The following is a 16,925-nucleotide window of genomic DNA, read 5'->3' on the forward strand; positions in this document are numbered from 1 at the left end:
AGTCATTTGGGGGGGCTCTTGGGAAAAAAAGGTTGGGAACCACTGATTTAGAAGATGTACAGCAGGTTCCATTGGTAACCCTATTAAATCTGTAAGGTTTCTAATAACCTTCCCCCAAAAGTGTAATACTCCTGGACACTCCCATACAACATGTAAGAAAGAGCCAATGGTTCCCTGGTGACAAAATGAACTGTAAGGGTCGGGTACCAACCCAATTATTGGTGTTAGATATGCTCTACGACAACATTTCAGATGTATATACTGATGGTTTGGGTTTTTTGAAGGACCCGTCACATTAGCCCAAATTGCATCCCAATCCAATTCTTGTCCTAAAGTGGATATTTCCATGCTCCCATGCTCCCATGCTCCCATGCTCCCATGCTCTCATGCTCCCATGCCTGATGTAGGCACATCTTTCTGGGAGTTAAGATTGTCATGGATAAACAAAACTATTTATATCGGAGCACTCTGCACCCAACTCAGAATAGATGTTCTTTCAAATCTCGGAAATTATACATTTTACTGGCAAATGTATGACTTTATAATCTCAGAATTATCATGTTTTTTTCTTGTAAATGTTTTCTTGAAACATCCAAAGTAAAAAAAAAGTACTTTATAAATCCAGAGAATATTCACTTTTTTACTGTCGACCTTTAAAGTCCCCTGGTTCTTTCTTTTCAAATAAGACCTACATATGTCCTAATATCGTGGCTTTGTTTTACCAATATATCTCTCAGATAACTCTGACCCTAACCATGTATCAAAACCAAGTCCCTTACAAACTGTCAGGGTTTGAACTCTGAGTTTTTATCCCTCCTGTCTCTCAGGTCTGGACCCCTCTCAGCGGCAGGGGGTCGAGGGTCTGATCTCCGTCGCTCCGAGCCGCTTCGACCACACCGCCCTCTTCACCGTGTTACAGAAACACACTCTGCAGCACCGCATGAACGACTCCTTCTCCTGCCTGGTACACACACACACACACACACACACACCACACACACACACACACACACACACACACACACACACCACACACACACACACACACACACACACACAATGAGTGAGGGTAAAATGACATTACATTCAAAATGACACCAAGAAATTAATTGGCAACAACATTTGACTTAAATGAGTTAGTAACAATGAATGCTTCATCCCCACTCATTTTTTCAAAACAAACAAACTCTCTGCTCTTAATTCACCTCATACAATCACTTCTCTGGTCGTGTTACTCAAAGGAAATGTCAGCTGCATTACATGATATTATATATTTTTTTCTGACAACTTTAATTAAACATTCAATCTTAATAAGAGAGAGTAAAGAAACAGCGAGGAGGAGGAGGAGGAGGAGGAGGAGGAGGAGGAGGAGGAGGAGGAGGAGGAGGAGGAGGAGGAGGAGGAGGAGGAGGAGGAGGAGGAGGAGGAGGAGGAGGAGGAGGAGGAGGAGGAGGAGGAGGAGGGTGTAATCGGACAAATCAGTGACATTTATTGATCATGTTTACACACAATCATAGGATAAAAGGAAAATGATCAATTCATAACTAAATCAAGTCAACACGCGATACAGTTAAATACAAGACTCAACAGTTTCATCAAATCTGAACTGAATGTCATTTATTTTACATTTGAAGCTCCTTTTGAGGTTTTTGAGTGAAGCTGGTTATATTTTTAACATCAATCCTACATTTGAATAAAGTATCTCATCGGAACAAATGATATATTAAAAAGTTAATTATATAAAATAACCATTCTCTAATGACTAACTCTTGAAAGTGAAGTGTCTTGAGAAATCTTATGTGTTAATTAGCAGCAAGGCACGTTTATTTAGCACCTTTCAACACAAGGCAATTCAAAGTGCTTTACAAAAAACGAAAGACATTAAGAAAATGGCATTTAAAATCAGTCATTAAAAATAAACGATAATAAAATTAACATTAAAAGAAAAAATACATGGATAAAAGTTACAGTGCAGTTTAAGACTTTTTTTAGGATCTGACATTTTCTCTCTTTCTCTCAAATCAAAATAACTTTTTAGACCGTAATGACAGACAGGAAATAAACAGTTAACTTTTTTGAGTATCATCCACAGGAATCATAAAGGCCAATTATTGATGAGAGTTCAGGATATAACTGATAATAAATACACACATTACTTACATGGTTCCCACGGGGTCTTAAACAGTCTTATATTTGATGATCAGAATGTAAGGCCTTAAAAGGTCTTAAATATGATGGGATTTGAAATGTACTTCTGTGTTGCGATCGTGTCTAAATGTGTTTTGGGGGAAATGTCCGGGCTGCAAAGTAACCAGTACGGTAAGAGCCTTTCAGTTCCCCCCAACAATCTGTATTGAAATAAATCAACATGGAACCAGTAATCACTAACTTTGCATCCAGGGTGACCAGGTGCCAGAAAGCCACAAGTGGGACAGAGTATGTTTGTGTGGGACAATGTGGGACAATGTGGGACATGTAAATGCAATGTCGATGCGTGAACTGTCAGCGCATGATGCCGTTTAAAACATATAATAATAAAGGGCGTGCCGGCCGTCAGCGAACCGAGCCGGCCTTTCTCCGCCTTTCTCCACAGAAAAAGCGTTTTGGCCAACCAAAATGAAATATGCGGAACATCGTCTCAGTTTGCGGGACGCACCAAAAGTCGTGAAAAGGCTGTGCATCTGGTCACCCAGCTTGTAACCTAGCAACCAAGCTTCAGCTAGCGGCAGTCAGAAACTCGGGTATCTTCGAATCTACTTACAAATAAATACGGGGCAGTTCAACCGTATTTGGTTGGAAAACATCGCATTTAGTGCTTGGTTGAAACCAGTGGAGGGGAACGTGTTTGAAGCCCGCTGCACCTTTGCTAATGCAGCGTTAGCTAGTGCAGCGTTAGCAAAGGTGCAGCGTTATTTAGTGCAGTGTTAGCAAGTGCAGCGTTAGCAAAGGTGCAGCGTTAGCTAGTGCAGCGTTAGCAAAGGTGCAGCGTTAGCTAGTGCAGCGTTAGCAAGTGCAGCGTTAGCAAAGGTGCAGCGTTAGCTAGTGCAGCGTTAGCAAAGGTGCAGCGTTAGCTAGTGCAGCAGCTCCCGCAAAACATCGGGGGACCTCCGGGCGACGTTTGGGTCTACGCCAACTTTAAAAGCGGAGGTGCTGTGGACGCTAAATACCGTAGATAAACACCAACGATGAAAGGTTGTAGCCAAGGCAGCAGAGCTCAAAAAAAGATCTAGAAATAGTCCTAACTTCACACTTCCAGATTATCTTCTGAAAAATTGTACACACACACCGACACAGAGACACACACACGCTAACACAGTTCAGTGTGCTGTTATGCTGTTATGGTCAGTCATCGTTCTTATGTTGAACGTGAATACATTTACTTTGTTAGTAATTATTGTATGTATTTTTTCTTTCATAGCAATTTTCCTTCATACTTTCTTGCCGTGAAATAGGTCTTAAATTATATTCAAAGTGGTCTAAATTTGAGTTGGTGAAACCTTGCAGGAACCCTGTACTTAGAAGACATCTCTGTCTCTCCCCCCTCCCCCTCCCCCTCCCTCAGCCTGGGGGACTCTCACACTGGTTGAGGGGATAAACGCTCTAATCAATACCTAACAAATAGGAACATGACCCTCATAGACAACTGCTGTGTGACTCAATGGAGCGGGGAGAGGAGGGGGGGGAGAAGCCGAAATAAGTGTGTATTGGGGGGGGGGGGGGGGGAGTTGGGTAGCGTACAAATAGGCGAGAACCCCACGTCTATATGATCCACATTCACTTTTGTTCATCATGCTGTCATACGTCTTCTGCTAAGGTCTTTTCACTCCGACATCGAACCAAGATCCACTTTTAGGTTTAAAAAACGATAATAACAAATGCCTATATTTTTAACCTACTAACAGTTCAACAGAAAATACACAACAGAACAGCAGCAGGACCGAAGCTACTGAAAACATGTTTCCCAAAGGTCATTCAAATTTGTAAATCATGCTCATCCCGACATGTGTTGCCTTGTGTTCCTGTCTTTTGAAAAGCAGCAGAACGAGTTCTTCAGAGGGAAATCTGTGCCTCGTTAAGCTCCGTCTTTGGTCTCCTCCACCACCGAAAATAAAAAATCTGCCTCTTCAGCTGTTAAATTCTCGTAGTTTACAGCGGGCTTATGGATGGAAACACTGCTGAACCAGGCAATGAATGTTCCCTGAATTCAATCTAGGAGAGTTGGTGGTACTTCAACAGTACAGGAAACATTGTTGAATCAGATAAAGTCATTTAATCTATGGATCAACATCAGTTTACTTTCCCAGCAGTTGGTGGAGACCAAGGCAGAGCTTCATAAATGTGAATATTGGACTTTAATTCATCATAAAAACCTAAGTTGTAGGAACCCTGCTCACACGCTCTTGCTCGTGCTTTGAAAACACTTGTTCAGTTACGTGAGTCTTCCTTAAGTGATTCCTATTAGCCACTCAGCATGTGTCCGACAGTAAAACTCGTCCCGACATGTGTTGCGTTGTGTTCCCGTCTTTTTAAAAGCAGCAGAACAGGAGATGTTCCTCAGAGTGACATCTGTGCCTCTTTCATTTCTCTACCTGCTCACCAGGACTCTCTCCGGCTCTGCAATTAGACGGATCCTTTCACACCGCCCCTCCAGATCCTCTCCCCTCGGCCTTTTGTGAAAACTCGAGGGCTTTGTGTTCCAGCCTGAGCCCCTTTTCACCAAACACTCTGAGAAAAGGCCCGTTTCTCGGCGTGGGGGACATCTGTTGAGAAGTGGCTTGGATTCATGTCATACACGGGGTCATATTTTATTCACAAAGAGTTGAACCCAACAACAACAACAGTAATTAGGCAGAAATGTGGTTTTGTAGCTGGGGCCCTGAGTCCTGCTGACGGGATCAGAGCCGTTCCCACTGACGATTAAAGGGTTAAGTCCCACAATGCACCATTCAGGTCCAGCTTTCTGACACAACTCCATCCATGTAGGTGGTAACACTAGGGCGACGACATTCTTGGAATAGCTCAATCCAAAAAACTAAAAAAAGTATTAAGAACTTTGGAGGAACTGTTTATGCGGATATTCAACATTTGAGGCCTTATGGGATGTTTCTCCTAAATTAAGCCCTTTGTTAAAAGATATTCTTAGTAGTTGTGAGCCATTTCAGGTACAGAAGAGCCTGAAATGGATAGATTTTGTAGTCAATATTAACATGATATTACCTTGGTACCTCGTTAACATGTCAGCCGATAGCAGAGCATCATGAACATTCATCAGGATTATTGTTGTGTTCACGTGATAAAGGTCAGTCCAATGTGCTCTTTAAGCTCCGTGTTTGGTCTCCTCATCCAGAGGTGCATATCTGTCTCTAGAGCTGCTAAATACTCAACTTTGTTCACCAGCTAGTCTCTAAACTCTGAATGCTGTTTGCTGCTGACAGTGGGTTCACAGGAGACTGAACAGACAATAAATGTATCGTAAAACTATGAGCTAAAAGAAGCTAAAATGCTTAGTGGTAATTTGACAGTATAAGAGATACTGTTACAGTATAATTATTCATTTATTCCATGGATCAACATCATTAATATATTTCTCAGGAGATGGCGGAAACCAAAGTATAGACATTACCGAATGTCCAACATGTCTGCCCCGTGGAGCTGAAACAGTTTAATCAGTCAGGATTAGGGTTGCAAAGGGGCGGAAAAGTCCTGGTAGATTTCCATGGGAAGTTAAGATGGGGAATTTTGGAAATATTCCATATTTGAAATTAATTAATTAATTAAAGTTTTCCGCACTCTCGCGGGAATATCTCCAGGAGCGAGCTGAAGTTTCTTTCAACTGCATGATATAGCCCAGCGCAACACCTTCGTCACACATGTTGCCACTTGTTTGTTCCATTTTCAGGAGATTTGTAATCTGTAGAAAAACGATGTGTTTTGGGATATTTGTGGAGTTAGGTGTTCCGAGTGTTTTTTTTATTGGTTAAGTCCTTGGTATGAAAAAGTTTGAGAAACACTTTACTAGATGAATACATTTGTATGTGATATTTGCAATTTAAACATTAACTAAATATGTTACCCCACAATATCATCCAAACTTACTTCACTTTGTGTAGTCCACAGGCTCAAATGTGTGGCTTCATTTGCCTTGTGCTTTGGGATCAAAAGTGTGATCCAGTCTTCTAGAAATCATGTGTGCATGTGATGGAGGAATGCACTGTAGGGGGTGTGGTCTCAATGGCCTTGCAGTAAGCAGTATGCTATGTGCATGTGATGGAGGAATGGCATGGATATTCAAGTGTACTTGAATGGCATCGGTTTGTAGTCCAGATTATGCTAAAATATACTTTCCCCAACTATATTTAAGTTCCCTACGAAGAGCCAACCTTCAATTTAGAAAATTCCCAGTTTATTCCCATGGAAAGTTTCCATCTTTGAAAATTCCCGGAATTTTGCAACCCTAGGATTCATGTAAAGGCCGGACACACCAACCTGAGACCAAAGAACGCGTACCGAAGGCGTCCCGACTTTTACGTCCGCTACGTCGCAAAGACTTCAGTTGACGAGTGGCAATAACTGTCCTTACCAGCAGGCGGCGGTAGTGTGTATTCGTCATTCAAAAGAGGAACAACCGGAAGACAGACTGTACACCGAGAGAAGAAGAACAGGCTGCGTGATATAAACAAACAACAAATAGCGTCTGGGTTCCATTTTCTCTCGTCGATCGAAAACATGTAAACATAAAAAAGAAACTCTTGCGTCCGGGTGAGATGAAAATGAAAAAGATTAACCGTCTGTGTGTGCCTTCTTAATCGTTTGTTTTGGTCCCTCACTTCCGCTTCGCTTCTCATGCACTGACTCGCTAAGCTGAACAGCCAATCAGAGTGATTTCTTTGGCTGACTGTCTACCGATTCAACATGTTCAATCGGCCGCGGGAGGTGTGAAAATGTGCCGTAAAGAGACGACGGTGTGGGACACACCAACCTGAGTAGGGCGCCGCGAATGCCCGACTGCCTCTGACTCCCAAAATCGGGTTGGTGTGTAGCGGCCTTTAACGGAAGTGATGACTGCATCATAAATGCTGACTATAGAGGAATCTATCTGGAATTGGTGCTAAAGCAGCTTCACATTAAACAAATATTGTACCTCCTAAATGTTAGATTTTCCCTCAAATGTATAGTTTTTCTTGAAATTGAGGATGCTTTAAAAAATCTGCTGTATCAGCTTTTTCCATTTTCTTCAATGAGTCCGACTCAGAATGGGGTTCATTACCAAGTGTGCTGTACAGTGGAGGTTAATGGTGCTTATAAACCCAGTAAGATGTGAAGAAGAGCCGATATGGAAATATTCTAAAAACTGTGATAAAATCAAGACTAACTAGAAATATACAACAAAGGAAATGCTATACAGATATGTGCACAATAAATGAATAAAAAAGCAAATCAAATGTGTCATCTGTCAGTGAAATATTTAGATCCATACAAAATAATAATATGAGCTTTTCTCCAATATTTCGGCATATAGATGTTGACATATTATTTAAGTTTGGATCTCCACCAGAATTTAAAACCAAGTTCTGTAGGATCTTGCAGGAGTCTTGATGGTCAGCTGACTGGTTGGATCATCAGCAGCTTGTCTTCGTCCCAGGACCCCCCCCCCCCCCCCCTAACCTCTGGCTAATAAAGCAGAAGGAAAAGGGTCATGAGATCGTAGAGGATGATCAGTCATCTGGACAACATGTTTACCTACACCAGCGTCACGTGACCCCTATCCACTTTAGACCGGCATCAGGTCTGAACTACTGGAACATCTTAAAGGTCACCTATTATGCAAAATCCACTTTGTCATGTGTCTTCTACATCAACATGTGATAAAGCAGCAGGTGTATTCCTTTAACAGTTTCAGGCTTATTTCAGTTGTTGAGGACCAACTTTGGGAGCATATTCTCTGTCACGGTGTTGGATACTTAACTCTTTAGTTTCCTGTTGGTCTTCAATGCTAAACTGGTGAAACATCTTGAGACCTTTTAATGGACCAGGACACACATACTGTTTAAATAATCAGCTCTATGCAGTGGAAAGATTCAGGCTTGTTGTCAGTTCTTGAGAACCAAGAATCAACTTTGCGACCATATTCTCTGTCACAGTGATGAATACAATCACACTTGGACGTAACTCTGGAGTTTCCTGTCTACCTTTTCACTTCTAAAGGACAGCGACATCTGAATTATAACATATATTGCTGGTTGCAACGACTGCTAAAGCTAGCATCTCTAATCTGCTGTTAGCTGTGTGATTTTTGCTCTATAAATACACTCAGCAATTCCATCATGATCAGGGTCTCTGTGTGATCACACCAGGGACCCCATCTAATAATACAGTTTCAGAAACAGACCCAAACGCAGGGTTTCCCACACATAGACTTTACTTGGGTGGGCACAACGCCATCTGCGATCGATTAGTGGACAATGATCCCTCGCTCTATCGCGTGAAGGGTCTGCTAACAAGCGACCAACAGAAAGGGAGACCTTACGAGAAACAGAGAAGACGACGTAAACATTGTTTCTTTCAGAGCAGTGTGTTTTGCACGTCACAAAGCCAAACCCCCCCCCTCCCCCCTCCCCTTCGTGCCCGGCTACCACCACAATTATATTTCAGATCTATGGGAAATACTGAAACGACTGATTTAACCCTAATCACAAACCCGTATAGGACTCTTGTTTCCTCGCTTAGCATTCTCAGATTTGTATTTCATAGAAATTAGCGCATTGTCCGACTATGCCGGTTAATTATCTGGTCAGATTGAGAACCAAGGATCAACTTTCAAACCAATTTTACTACCGCTGAGTTTAATTGATCAAACTTTCCTGCAAAATCAAACCAAAATACTGGCTTTAAAGTAGAGCTGTACGTAGTTATTATTGGCATTAAAGATTTAATTTATTTGATTACATGGCTTAGTTGAATACTTAATTCTGATTGGTCAATTCAGAACACGTGACATGTTGTTAATCCAGTACAGACAGACCGCTGCCAAGGACTTATTGACCGTTGTTAAGGACGCTCACATCTGCACAAAGAAGTCCGCTCGATTGAACTGTATACAGTTTGGCAGAAATCCTCCTTTTAGACATCAAAGGCGACACATATTCAGTGTGCAGTTCCTTTGGCATTAGGGCAGGGGTATCTAGATACTTTCCAAGGTTTGACATCATGAATTGTGCTACGTTTAAAGCAAGCAGCGATGTTTTCAAATCTGTAATCAAAAAGCTCCTCAAAAACGCTATTGAAGCAGTTCCTGCCGTTGCCACGTAGTTCAAACGGTAACAACGGACTCTTTCTCTTAGCGGATGCACGTCAATTTAAATCAATAATAGCCTACTACTTTTTAAATCAATAAAAACATTTACTAAATCTTATAAAAGCATTTCAATTAATATTTGGAGTCATGTCGTTACTTTGTTGAGAATGTGGCCGTGTAATAATAATAATAATAATACATTTAATTTCGATAGCGCTTTCCTTGAACCCAAAGACGCTTTACATTTGGGAGGGAGGGTAGACAAACAAAACAAACGGAACAGAAAAGCAGTCAGGAGGAAGTTGGTTGAGAGGGGGGGGGGGCTTATGGATACAGAGTTGAAGAGGTGGGTTTTGAGGCGGGACTGGAACAGGGTGAGGGACTCAGACTCACGGAGGTCTTGGGGGAGGGAGTTCCAGAGCTTCGGGGCTGCCACAGAGAAGGCTCTGTCCCCGAAGCTCCGGAGTCTGGCCTTGGGGATGAAAAGCAAACCGGCTGAGGTGGATCTGAGGGTCCGGGGTGGTTGGTAGAGGATGAGGAGGTCAGTGAGGTAGGGGGGGGGGCAGATGGTGGAGGGCTTTGAAAGTGAGGACCAGGAGTTTGTAGTGGATGATAAGCGGGATAATGTGCAGCGACTTGGTCATCATGGGGAAAATAACTTAGTATTAAGTCAAAGGTGAACCCCCTTAACAAGCCGAATACAATATACTTTTTAATGTTTTAAAGGGTGTACGACGTGAGCATTAGTGGGTATCAAGACTATTACAAAGTATTGTATATGCAGGAGCACTTTTATAATCCTATTGTCTATTAAACACAAGGCTATTCTCACATAGTAGAAGCTTACAAACAGAAAATAACAACTAGATAATGAATATGTTAAAGAAAAATGCACCAGAATGAGCACCAACAACTCTTTTTGAAATGTCCTTTTTGGTATCATTAGGAAGAGCCACCTGCCAGATCTAATGCTCTGAATCCGCTTCAGACCCAAACAGCGTCCCCTGACCTGCGGACATGACGGCTTTTTTTTGATTGGTTTAATTTTAAATATAAAAGCACTGATATTTTTTAATTGAGTTTCCTCCAGAACATCTAGTCCTGCATGTAAGTCTGCGTGGCAAAGTGACAGATCAGAGTGTTGGGGGTCACCAGAATCTTTGGACCAAAAACGTATTTCTCGGGCCAGAAGTAGTCTGAGAGCCTTTTAGTCTCTCAGCTTCCTGTCGGCCGTCTGTAGTGAAGTGACGAGCGTGAATCTGAGACACACGCCGCCACGCTTCCTCTCATCCCGGGGTCACGTCGCTCCTCGGGGGGTGGGCCGGTGAATCGGAGACGTGCAGCCGGGGCGGACGGCTCGTTAGCCGCTAATTGAGCGGTCAGCGCCAAGACTGGAGTTCGCCATCTGTTTGTGACGGAGGAACATCTTGTCGCTTCACGCGCGGCGACAGGCCCCCTCTCTGCCTGGGGTGTGATATTAATAGCTCGAGCTCACAGACGGAGAGAGAGAAAACGGAGAAAGAAACAAACTGAGGAGTGGCAGGAAGGGGAGGAGAAGGGGGAGACGCTAAAAGGCCTGCAGAGGAGAAATGTGCCAGGTCCAGTTCAGCCCAAGCAGCATGTCTGAGAGAGGCTAAATAACAGACAGGAAGTAATGATTCAAGTCCTTACATGGTCTGTGATGATGTGTAACTCATCGTGCTTTAAAGGTCCCCTACCATCATCCTCTTCTTCATCAATATATCACAGGTCTCAGATATATCCAGAGCCTGTCTCTGATTGGCTGAAACACCAAACAGATAATTGCAGCATCCCATAATCCCCTCTGTTTCAGCCCTGTTTCCAAAGTGCTGATTCTCTGTCTGTTACTTTAGATGAAAATAAGGAGCCCCTCCCCACGCCCCTCTGAGAGACATTTGGTTACAAAGAACTCAATGGAGCTCTAGGAGGAGATTCAGATGATAAGGGGGGGGGGGGGTTACCTTGGTTGCTGATTGGCTAATGGTTACACAAGACAACACATCGTTATGACATCATAAAGTGACCAAAATCTGATCAGCTCATTTTCAGACAGGTTTTTATAGAAATGGATCAAAAAGAGAGAGAATCTTTGTTCCTGAAACTTTCAGAGTCTCTTTCCACAGAGGGGACACATGTTGATGTAGAAGAGACATGAAGAAGAGGGGACACATGTTGATGTAGAAGAGACATGAAGAAGAGGGGACACATGTTGATGAAGAAGAGGGGACACATGTTGATGTAGAAGAGACATGAAGAAGAGGGGACACATGTTGATGTAGAAGAGACATGAAGAAGAGGGGACACGTGTTGATGTAGCAGAGACATGAAGAAGAGGGGACACGTGTTGATGTAGAAGAGACATGAAGAAGAGGGGACACGTGTTGATGTAGCAGAGACATGAAGAAGAGGGGACACGTGTTGATGTAGAAGAGACATGAAGAAGAGGGGACACGTGTTGATGTAGAAGAGACATGAAGAAGAGGGGACACATGGTGATGTAGCAGAGACATGAAGAAGAGGGGACACATGTTGATGTAGAAGAGACATGAAGAAGAGGGGACACATGTTGATGTAGAAGAGACATGAAGAAGAGGGGACACATGTTGATGTAGAAGAGACATGAAGAAGAGGGGACACGTGTTGATGTAGCAGAGACATGAAGAAGAGGGGACACGTGTTGATGTAGCAGAGACATGAAGAAGAGGGGACACGTGTTGATGTAGAAGAGACATGAAGAAGAGGGGACACGTGTTGATGTAAAAGAGACATGAAGAAGAGGGGACACGTGTTGATGTATCAGAGACATGAGAAGAGGGGACACGTGTTTGATGTAGAAGAGACATGAAGAAGAGGGGGACCAGCGTGTTGATGTAGCAGAGACATGAAGAAGAGGGGACACGTGTTGATGTAGAAGAGACATGAAGAAGAGGAACACGTGTTGATGTAGCAGAGACATGAAGAAGAGGGGACACGTGTTGATGTAGAAGAGACATGAAGAAGATGGGGACACGTGTTGATGTAGAAGAGACATGAAGAAGAGGGGAGACATGTATTGATGTAGAGAGACACGAGAAGAGGGAGACAATGTTGATGTAGAAGAGACACGAAGAAGAGGGGACACATGTTGATGTAGAAGAGACACGAAGAAGAGGGGACACATGTTGATGTAGAAGAGACATGAAGAAGAGGGGACACGTGTTGATGTAGAAGAGACAATGAAGAAGAGGGGACACATGTTGATGTAGAAGAGACACGAAAGACGAATGGGGCTGGAGACATGTTTGATGTAGAGAGACACGAAGAAGAGGGGGACACATGTTGATGTAGAAGAGACACGAAGAAGAGGGGCACATGTTGATGTAAGAAGAGACATGAAGAGAGGGGAAGACATGTTGATGTAGAAGAGACACGAAGAAGAGGGGACACATGTTGATGTAGAAGAGACACGAAGAAGAGGGGACACATGTTGATGTAGAAGAGACACGAAGAAGAGGGGGACCCATGTTGATGTAGAAGAGACACGAAAGAAGAGGGGACACATGTTGATGTTAGCCGAGACACGAAGAAGAGGGGACACATGTTGATGTAGAAGAGACATGAAGAAGAGGGGACACATGTTGATGTAGAAGAGACATGAAGAAGAGGGGACACATGTTGATGTAGAAGAGACATGAAGAAGAGGGGACACATGTTGATGTAGAAGAGACATGAAGAAGAGGGGACACATGTTGATGTGGAAGAGACATGAAGAAGAGGGGACACATGTTGATGTGGAAGAGACATAAAGAAGAGGGGACACATGTTGATGTAGAAGAGACATGAAGAAGAGGGGACACATGTTGATGTAGAAGAGACATGAAGAAGAGGGGACACATGTTGATGTAGAAGAGACATGAAGAAGAGGGGACACATGTTGATGTAGAAGAGACATGAAGAAGAGGGGACACATGTTGATGTAGGAGAGACATGAAGAAGAGGGGGACACATGTTGATGTAGAAGAGACATGAAGAAGAGGGGACACATGTTGATGTGGAAGAGACATGAAGAAGAGGGGACACATGTTGATGTGGAAGAGACATAAGAAGAGGGGACACATGTTGATGTAGAAGAGACATGAAGAAGAGGGGACACGTGTTGATGTAGAAGAGACATGAAGAAGAGGGGACACATGTTGATGTAGAAGAGACATGAAGAAGAGGGGACACATGTTGATGTAGAAGAGACATGAAGAAGAGGGGACACATGTTGATGTAGAAGAGACATGAAGAAGAGGGGACACATGTTGATGTAGAAGAGACATGAAGAAGAGGGGACACATGTTGATGAAGAAGAGGGGACACATGTTGATGTAGAAGAGACATGAAGAAGAGGGGACACATGTTGATGTAGAAGAGACACGAAGAAGAGGGGACACATGTTGATGTAGCAGAGACATGAAGAAGAGGGGACACATGGTGATGTAGCAGAGACATGAAGAAGAGGGGACACATGTTGATGTAGAAGAGACATGAAGAAGAGGGGACACATGTTGATGTAGGAGAGACATGAAGAAGAGGGGACACATGTTGATGTAGAAGAGACATGAAGAAGAGGGGACACATGTTGATGTAGAAGAGACATGAAGAAGAGGGGACACATGTTGATGTAGGAGAGACATGAAGAAGAGGGGACACATGTTGATGAAGAAGAGACATGAAGAAGAGGGGACACATGTTGATGTGGAAGAGACATGAAGAAGAGGGGACACATGTTGATGTAGGAGAGACATGACGAAGAGGGGACACATGTTGATGTAGAAGAGACATGAAGAAGAGGGGACACATGTTGATGTGGAAGAGACATGAAGAAGAGGGGACACATGTTGATGTGGAAGAGACATAAAGAAGAGGGGACACATGTTGATGTAGAAGAGACATGAAGAAGAGGGGACACGTGTTGATGTAGAAGAGACATGAAGAAGAGGGGACACGTGTTGATGTAGCAGAGACATGAAGAAGAGGGGACACGTGTTGATGTAGAAGAGACATGAAGAAGAGGGGACACGTGTTGATGTAAAAGAGACATGAAGAAGAGGGGACACATGTTGATGTAGCAGAGACATGAAGAAGAGGGGACACGTGTTGATGTAGAAGAGACATGAAGAAGAGGGGACACGTGTTGATGTAGCAGAGACATGAAGAAGAGGGGACACGTGTTGATGTAGAAGAGACATGAAGAAGAGGGGACACGTGTTGATGTAGCAGAGACATGAAGAAGAGGGGACACGTGTTGATGTAGAAGAGACATGAAGAAGAGGGGACACGTGTTGATGTAGAAGAGACATGAAGAAGAGGGGACACATGGTGATGTAGCAGAGACATGAAGAAGAGGGGACACATGTTGATCTAGAAGAGACATGAAGAAGAGGGGACACATGTTGATGTAGAAGAGACATGAAGAAGAGGGGACGCATGTTGATGTAAAAGAGACATGAAGAAGAGGGGACACATGTTGATGTAGAAGAGACACGAAGAAGAGGGGACACATGTTGATGTAGAAGAGACACGAAGAAGAGGGGACACATGTTATTAAAGAGACACGAAGAAGAGGGGACACATGTTGATGTAGAAGAGACACGAAGAGAGGGGACACATGTTGATGTAGAAGAGACACGAAGAAGAGGGGACACATGTTGATGTAGAAGAGACACGAAGAAGAGGGGACACATGTTGATGTAGCAGAGACACGAAGAAGAGGGGACACATGGTGATGTAGCAGAGACACGAAGAAGAGGGGACACATGTTGATGTAGAAGAGACATGAAGAAGAGGGGACACATGTTGATGTAGAAGAGACATGAAGAAGAGGGGACACATGTTGATGTAGAAGAGACATGAAGAAGAGGGGACACATGTTGATGTAGAAGAGACATGAAGAAGAGGGGACACATGTTGATGAAGAAGAGGGGACACATGTTGATGTAGAAGAGACATGAAGAAGAGGGGACACATGTTGATGTAGAAGAGACACGAAGAAGAGGGGACACATGTTGATGTAGCAGAGACATGAAGAAGAGGGGACACATGTTGATGTAGAAGAGACACGAAGAAGAGGGGACACATGTTGATGTAGCAGAGACATGAAGAAGAGGGGACACATGGTGATGTAGCAGAGACATGAAGAAGAGGGGACACATGTTGATGTAGAAGAGACATGAAGAAGAGGGGACACATGTTGATGTAGAAGAGACATGAAGAAGAGGGGACACATGTTGATGTAGCAGAGACATGAAGAAGAGGGGACACATGGTGATGTAGCAGAGACATGAAGAAGAGGGGACACATGTTGATGTAGAAGAGACATGAAGAAGAGGGGACACGTGTTGATGTAGAAGAGACATGAAGAAGAGGGGACACATGTTGATGTAGAAGAGACATGAAGAAGAGGGGACACATGTTGATGTAGAAGAGACATGAAGAAGAGGGGACACATGTTGATGTAGAAGAGACATGAAGAAGAGGGGACACATGTTGATGTAGAAGAGACATGAAGAAGAGGGGACACATGTTGATGTAGAAGAGACATGAAGAAGAGGGGACCTTTGAATCTGAGGAGGCGGTCTGGTGTTACTCTAATGTTCTCTTTGTTAAACAAAAAAAATGTATGTTGTACTTTATTTACTTTTGTTATCTTGGCTCAGAAATGGCAAATTCAAGACCCTGGGTGGGGGGGGGGGTCTGTATGTACATTCAAAACACTTAAGATGCTCACTCTCTGTATAGAGCGGTTCATAGACCTCCAGATTGGAAATGGCAGCAGGAATATCCCCCCAACTTTAGTCTCTCATTGTATTCTCATACTAATTGTACCAATCATCAGCTCAACATTCATTATGTTCTTCTTCCACTTCGATCAAAACCTCCAGCTCTAAATATAACACACGTGTTTATAGACATACCTCCATGTATAGTCAGGCTATTTCAATGTGTGAAGATTGCCCGTGCGTGAGAATGAAAAAGCGTCCAGGTAGGAGTCAGGATGCTGTTATTTATTTATCTGATACACTTTTAGCCATAACCTCCTCTAACAACACGATATGTTATACTAAGGAACGACCAGTGTGTGTGTGTGTGTGTGTGTGTGTGTGTGTGTGTGTGTGTGTGGTGTGTGTTGTGTGTGTGGTGTGTGGTGTGTGGTGTGTGGTGTGTGTGTGTGTGTGTGTGTGTGTGTGTGTGTGTGTGTGTGTGTGTGTGTGTGTGTGTGTGTGGTGTGTGTGTGTGTGTGTGTGTGTGTGTGTGTGTGTGTGTGTGTGTGTGTGTGTGTGCTAATTTGTTAGCGTTCCTTCCGTGAGGACTCTTAATTAGCGCTGTAAGTTTCACGCCTAATTGAGTGATTGCTTTCAGGATGAATGAACCCATGAGCGTCTCGGGATGTTCCACACCTTTCCTTTCCCTTTTTAAACTGTAACAGAGAATTAACAGTTGAAGCGTTAACCTTTACACTTCTCCGCTTCGTTGTTGTAAAGTATAGAGGATTATTTAGTTTGAATTTGTGGCGACATGTTCGAGTGTGTTTATGCGTCCCATGGTAACAGGAAGCTGGGATGGCTTGTGTAAACGTTTACAAGGT

The 16,925-nt window shown here is 43.3% G+C and overlaps 1 protein-coding gene across 1 annotated transcript in view; it reads left to right on the top strand.

Moving 5' to 3' along the window:
- The first annotated feature begins 833 nt into the window (after positions 1-833).
- Positions 834-16,925, top strand: part of LOC117561672 (calcium-dependent secretion activator 2-like) — a 48,634-nt gene continuing 32,542 nt past the window's right edge. The window contains exon 1 of the mRNA XM_034239220.1: positions 834-964. The gene's annotated coding sequence lies outside the window, so the exon portion shown is untranslated. The remainder of the gene's footprint in view (positions 965-16,925) is intronic.

The sequence above is a fragment of the Gymnodraco acuticeps genome, unplaced genomic scaffold (assembly GCF_902827175.1).
Source record: "Gymnodraco acuticeps unplaced genomic scaffold, fGymAcu1.1, whole genome shotgun sequence".
NCBI lineage: Eukaryota > Metazoa > Chordata > Actinopteri > Perciformes > Bathydraconidae > Gymnodraco > Gymnodraco acuticeps.